This window comes from Crocuta crocuta, unplaced genomic scaffold (genome assembly GCF_008692635.1).
Source record: "Crocuta crocuta isolate KB4526 unplaced genomic scaffold, BGI_CrCroc_1.0 scaffold430, whole genome shotgun sequence".
Lineage (NCBI taxonomy): Eukaryota > Metazoa > Chordata > Mammalia > Carnivora > Hyaenidae > Crocuta > Crocuta crocuta.
This window is the reverse complement of record NW_027527934.1, coordinates 1,080,304-1,087,903: the sequence shown is the minus strand read 5'-3', so window position 1 is coordinate 1,087,903 and position 7,600 is coordinate 1,080,304.

Here is a 7,600-nt window from a genome sequence, read left to right as displayed (position 1 = left end):
TAAATAAATATTAAAAAGATATAATTTAAAAATAAGAAAAATAATAAATAAAATTCAAGCATTCCCTAATTTCCTGTTTGTGTTCTAAAGCCCTTTAATATTCTGGTTTTAGGGATTTCCACATTAAACAATTTATCCAATAAATCAATGTTTTCCATTCTATATAGCACACTTATGAGGTTCTAATAACTGATGCATAATTATAAGCAAGATAAATTATGTCAAGCTTACTTGAATCATATGGCATTTAATATACTTGAAAAAGTAAAATAATCAGTGACATTGCAGCTATAAGAACATAGTAGCATAGAAAATACCTGATAACTATTCTTATTGAAATGTTCAAAGTAAATGGGTTGAACAGTACATTATCACTACTTAAGGTGAAAGATTCTGAATTTATGTGATGTGATGTATTTTCCATGTTTTCAAACAAATTTCAAACTTATAATCTCAGAAGAAGCTAGTATCTTACTCAGAGTCAGGTAGCAATTGTAAGCAGAAAAAAACCTAGGCTCTTGAGCTTCCTCACTCTGGTTTTAGACCCTTTACAATTTTTTTTTTTCAAAATGAGGAAGCTGATGATCGTCCCCTTGTTAATAGGTCTGATTTAGACTGTGCTGAAAAAGACTTATTAGTTGTTGTTGACAAAGGGGCCCTTCTCAGGTGTCTAAATTATGTTCCACTATGGGAAACAGGGGGAGGGGGGGAAGGCAACAATAATAATCTATTCATCTATTGCAATTATCAGTCATACATTCTGCCATTACATAGAGTCAACCTTATTCTGAAGTTAGGATCAGTCTAACTTTATATGTATACTATTACCCTTAATATTCCTTGACTCTTGCTAATCTGATTTTAATCTATCAACACTCATGGTGACTCTTTGCGGCTAGTATTCTCCTTTAAACTGAAAAGCAAAAATTAGGATACTTAAAAAAATGTTTAAAGGAGGAATTAAACCCATTTCCCCCAAGTATTACCTAATATGACAAAAGAATTCTAATGAAAAAAAAAATGTTTCAAAGTAAATCAGAAAACCACATAGACACGAGAAAAGACTTTTTAAATATAAATATATATATACACACATACATATGTTATTAATCTACACTCACTATACATAAGTGATAAAGATCTAAGAATATTGTTTGTTTCTTTTCATTCAGGTAATAGCTATTCACACATGTTAGACTCAAGTCATTCAATTCGAAATGAAATAGCACACTATAACTCAGCTTCTTCACATTTGTTTTTGTCCATTTAGCAGCTTCCCCATGGCATTTCCAAAGAAGGTCTCCCTAGATCTGAAAACTAGAATTTTAAAATGGCATGTCAGTCCTGGTCTATCTTTTCAACAAAGTGGTGGGACTGATTCCCCCTTTCCCTCTGTCTCCCTATTTAAAACCTTTTACCTTAAGCACAGGTTAAAATAGTTAAGTAGGGTAAGAGCCATTATCTCCCCAATTTCCAATGAAAACAACACTACAAACTAAAACAACAACGTAAATATCTGAAAGGGATTTGGACAAGTGTGATAGAACAGCTTCCTCATACACTGAATATGTGGCTGGTATCTAATGGCCAGCCCTTGCATGGATGAGCAGTTCACAGGAGGTGGATACCCAGGGAGAAGAAAAATAAAAGTCACTTTTTATTATCAGGAGAGGGGGGCATTCTGAAAGGTTAATAATTACTAGTGGCCAGAGCACCAGGCATAGAATTTGTGCAACCGGGTGCAAAATAAAAATGCCAGGACCCTTTTCTAAATAGAAGTAAAACGCACTTTCTTTCTTGACCTTTCCTGATGTTTTATATTTGGCACTTAATTCTTACACACTCTCAGGCATGGGGATATTCATGGGCTAAGTGTAGACCCTCATGGGCACCCCAAATCCCACCTTGCAAATGAGTGGGTGCTCAGAACTTGCACCTGACCCTACCTGTACTATGCCCAACACCCCACCGTGCAGGGAGATACACTCAGAGCACGGAAGCAGGCAGCTGAAAATCTATTTCCCATTGGACTTCATTAACTTAAAAGATAAAATTATAAATTATAAATAATTTCAAACTGACAGCCACAAAGCATCAAACTCCAAGGATGGCCCTTCCTCTGTGACACCAGTCTTATTTTATGAAGACGACCCTGCTGTGGATATTTATTAGTAAATATGTAATTCCCAGTTCAATCTTGTTTGATATTTTTGTTCTCATGAAATGGCCCATTTATCCATACTTTGATCATGGCTTATCCTATACTTAATTTGTCACAATTAAGTTCTAGAAGCAATCTGGAAATAATCTACTTACAGACTCTAAAGTTGAGAATATATAGATCCAATATATGTATATAATGCCATATAAACATTCTTATACAAACATATGAATGAATATACATTTGTTATATATTTTAATGTGTATATTTATATCAACTGCATATACCTCTATAAAATACAGATGCATACACACACAAATCCACATAATATATAACTTTATCACTTGGGTTTGTATGTTTACTTCTACTATGATACTCCCTTCCAATGTTTTGTTGCATTTTAAAATATTATCTCTTTCTATATGGCATCTTTAAGGAAACAATGTGTGCAGTGAAAATATTGCCTCGAAAACTTTTCCATATAAATCAAAAACTTCTCTCCTATGTTTTCCTTACCATCTTATTTAAATGTCAGTTGTCTCTCTGCTTCAATTATGTCTCCCTCACCCCTTCCTCCTTCATAGTAAAGTTAAGATCTTTCCTTGCACTATATGCCTCTCCCAACACTCAAAGGATTCTGATTTAATCTTGAATAATTAAATGTTTCTTGCTCACTCTGAATGAGTTTTGGAGGCATGGTATAAAAATTTCCCTCCATATCCAAATAGTAGTAAAACAGCTTTAGCACTGAGGTGAAGCTCAAGAACAACCTGTAAAAGTGAATAAATCATTTCAGTATTCGCTATGCTTAACCAGGCATCCTATGTCTCTCTCCTTCTTTTCATTTCTTGGAGCTAGTTCATTAAATAGAGCTATAAAATATATTGATCTAATTCTTGTGAGTTACTTACATTAGTCAATCAATTCAGAATGGACAGTCATTTGTTAATTGATTCATTCATTTTTATTTTTAACTCCACCATGTGTCACTGGAACATTTTATGACAAGACATACTTTTCCTCATATTACTTTATTCTTCTCCCTTTTTGAAGATGCATGGAGACATCTGCTCCAAACCTTCTTTTAGCCAAAATATCTATTTCATTTCTGCCTTGATTTCCTTATCTCCTCCCAGCAACTTGCTTCTTGTTGCAAAGCTGCCAGACATAAATTTTCAGCTTCCTATTTGTTTATTTTAAATATGGAAAATTAATTGAAAATATCATTCTTATTACATTAATTGCCTACTAATTTAAGTTAATTTAACCCATGTGTAAAATGGCAATAGCATTTAACTGTGTAACCTGGCTGTTAAACAAGTCTTGGAGAGATTGATTATATATATAGTTCTTCTCAACTGGCAGAGGCTACCACACTTAATGATTTAATTTTTTCATGGAACTTGGACTGAGCCACAACTTATTTTAAGAGTATTATCTTTCTGCTTATGAAATTTCTTAAATCTATAAGCCAAATGCATAAATAAGATATCCCTTGTTTTAGTAACAATTTCTCTCCCCTGTCATGTCCCATATTTTTTTGAATTCCTTATCAAAGAATTTTAAAACATTTGATATACTTGTCTCCCTTATTTGAACAGGATAATACCTACTCACCCTATATTCATCAAACCTTGTTCTGAATTGTCACCAGATTTAGCCAAAATTATCATCAAAATGAGTTTTAGGGCTCCTGGGTGTCTCAGTCCGTTAAGCATCCAACTCTTGGGTTTTGGCTCAGGTCATGGTCCTGCGGTTCATAGGTTTGAGATGCCTCCCCCCCCAACACACACACACACACATTGGGCTCAATGCTGACAGTGCAGAGCCTGCTTAGGATTTTCTGTCTCCCTCTCTTTGCTCCTCCTCTGTTCACACACTCTCTCTCAAAATAAATACACTTAAAAAAATAAAACGATTTTCAGATTGGCCTCTTCATTGTATTTCCACTGTACCTAAAACTAGGTCAGACCCTCATTATTTATCAGTTAAAGTATTTTCCTAGATTTCTGAACTGGTTGACTTCCTACTTTACCTTTCATAGGGCAATAGTCATTCAAGGCTGGGAAGTTATGTACCTCTTATAAGTCACTCTCCTGGAGGAATTTAAAGACTGTTCTTACTACTGATTTTCAGAATCTCCAGAGGTATTACACAAATATTCGATTATTCCTGTCTCCCTACCCCCACAATATTTTCCATGATTTTTTTTTAATTCCTTAGTACTCTTGATTGTTTGCCAGAGAATGAATGGTCTCCAGCATTCAAGTACTTAGGTAATGCTGCCCCTTAAGGAATATGCTAATGACTGTATTTTACTAACCTTAGCAAGCACGAGGCACCACCAGATGTTTCATATCAAATATTCTCTTCTTTGAAGTAATCCTGTTCAGTGTTGGTTTTCTCATTTTCCTAATGATCCACTGACATATAATGAAGATGGGATTTGTATTCTGTATGTTGGACTCCAAGTCCACACTTCTAAAGTTAATGGTTGCATTTGGATATGTCAGAAAACAAACAAAAACAAAAAAAAACATCTATCTTCTAAAGGCATATTTATTCTCAAATTTGTTCATCAGTGGCTTATTTCTTGGTTTTAGATGATGGTTGTGTGGTCCTTATGATGTGGGAAACAAAGGCAGGAGGAAACAAGGAAATGGCAGATAAAATTAAATTTACTCATAACCTGCATTGACAAATATTTGAGGCATACAGAGCAAAATGTTTCTCCAGCAACTCCCCTATTGTCTTAATGCTAATGCTTTGCTAAAGGGAAAAATAACCTTAACTTGACAATAGCTGGGCCTTCAGTATTCTGTGAGTCTTCTTTAGCATATGAAAATCTCATTGGAACCTTCCCAGGGATTTTGCCTTCCCCAACTCCATAGTATAGAATCAGTCTCTTCCCATGGTCCCCAGGGCAGCTCTTTCTGCTCACAGGTCCTGACTTCACGCCTTAATAAAAATCACCTTTTTGCACCAAAGACATCTTCAATAATTCTTTCTTGGCCGTTGGCTCTGGACACGTGAATCCCACTATTATCTCAAAAACCTTATCACTTATAGACACTTTTCCTTCCAAACTTTTGGAAGATTTTCTGGATAATATCTTTCATAGGGCTTGTATTCTGCTTTTAACCCTCAACTTCACCAAGAGTATAATCTCCACTTAAACACCTTAATTCTTAACCTAAAAACAAGTGGCATTTCTATGAACACCAATACGTTGTCCACAAAACTGAAGATTTTAAGGTTTTGTTTTTACTAGAAACAAATTCTCCAACACTGTCACATTCTACCATGAATACTTTGCCTTTACTAGTGAGCAGATGATAAGCATACTGCATAATGCATTAGCTATTCCAACATACAATGGCCCGTGAGGGTGGGGAAGAGGATAGGCCATCCCATCAAAGGAGTTTTAAACAACAAAATAACAATACCAACAGCAATAACAAGCCAGGTTTTAGTCAGTTTTAGTGTTGTTTTCAAATTCTTTACAGACAATGTACCCCTTCCTTGCTTCTTACATAAGATTAAGTCACAGATTTACTGTAAGTTTTGACTTATAGTGAGTATTTTTTGAAAAAATTTAAGTGTTTTTTTATTTTATTTATTTCTGAGAGAGAGAGAGACAGCATGAGCAGAGGAGGGTCAGAGAGAGAGGGAGACACAGAATCTGAAACAGGCTCCAGGCTCTGAGTTAGCTGTCAGCACGACCTGACACGGGTCTCAAACCCAGAAACCGTGAGATCATGACCAGAGCGAAGTTAGACACTTAACCGACAGCCACCCAGGTGCCCCAATCCTGAGTATTTTAATCATTTTTCACCCTGGCAGTGAGGAAAGCACAGTCCAACATATGGCATCCAACAATGGACAAATTGACAACAGTTTATTCATCATATTCAGAGCCTGGGGGAGAAGGACACTGGATGCTACACAGGGACACATCAGGTTGCACTTAGAAACAGTGGACCACCAAGTGGCACCTGGGTGGCTCAGTCTGACTTTGTCTGACTTGGGCTCAGGTCATGATCTCAACAGTTCATGAGTTTGAGCCCTGTTAGGGCTCTGTGCTGACAGCTAGCTCAGAGCCTGGAGCCTGCTTCGAATTCTGTGCCTCCTACTCTCTCTGCCCCTCCCCCTCCCACACTGTCTCTCTCGAAAATAATAAATAAACATTTAAAAAACTTTTTTTTTTAAAAAGAAGGAAACAGCTTACCACCAGGGGCTGTAGGAGATGCCCCCTGTTCCCCATGGGAGGATGTAATTGGCTAGTCTGGATAGTTCCACAGGGTAATAGGGAAACTGCTACTTAGGAATAATCAAGGATTCTGCCTGGTCCCCTTTCATAAAGAGCTTATTTGGCTGAAGAACTTACCCATGAGAGCAGAGTGGAGATGGGAACTTGGGGCTAGAACATTTGAAGCCAGATGTCAAGGCAGCACATAATATTGAACTTTAATTTTAGGACTTAATATCACAGTGAGGTATCAAATGTTTTCTGAAGCTTAAATTTTGTGGAATTTGCATTCCATTTAAACAACAGGTTTGTAACAAGTACAAATTATATCTTCTATTAATATTAATGATATTGGAAATTTATTAATTTATAGGAATTAACCCATTTTTATGAAAACAATGAATATCATAATCATGGGTTAATTTAACTGTTACCTAAAAATAAGTGTTATCTACTTGTAAATTTTAAGATTTAAAAATATTAACAGGAAGGAAATGCCAAACTGACCTATGTGACTAATATTGAAGTATAGTATGGCAATCCCTACTAAATTAAATAAATTTCCATTTCTTCTATGTGTTTACAGACAATGAGACAAGGACAATAAAACAAAATACTTTAAACCAAATATGACAGGTATACAAGAGCTCTGAAAACATATTATGGGATGCTAAATAGAAGTGACTAATTCTGCCTCACATGAGAACACAAATCCTTCTAACTGTTTAGGTTTATCTCCCCCAATGTTGGGTAATATCAGAAACCTTATATTTACTTCTTTGCACTTGTGATTAAAGAGCAATGAAAGCTGAGGGTCTTTTTTTTTTGCATGTATCATTTCTATAATATTGCCTTATTTCTATTCTGACATCGACATTTCTCAAATGCAAGGAGTTCATGTTTCACCTTTGTACTCTCAAGTCCTAACGCAGTGACTACCATTCCCTCCATAAACTTTAAAAGTTAATGAGCATTTATTTTAAAAAGTGAATGAATTAATGAGTTGTCAACCTCAGGTGATTGTGTTGTTCCATTATTTCTTAGTGATGTATTTTAGAAAATTTCATCTTCATTTCAATATTCAGCAAACCATATTTTATCATTACACAATATAAAGTATGTAACATTATAACACAATAACACAAGGGTAAAAGTTTAAGTCTAAAGATTGTGCTATAAATCTCACTGTT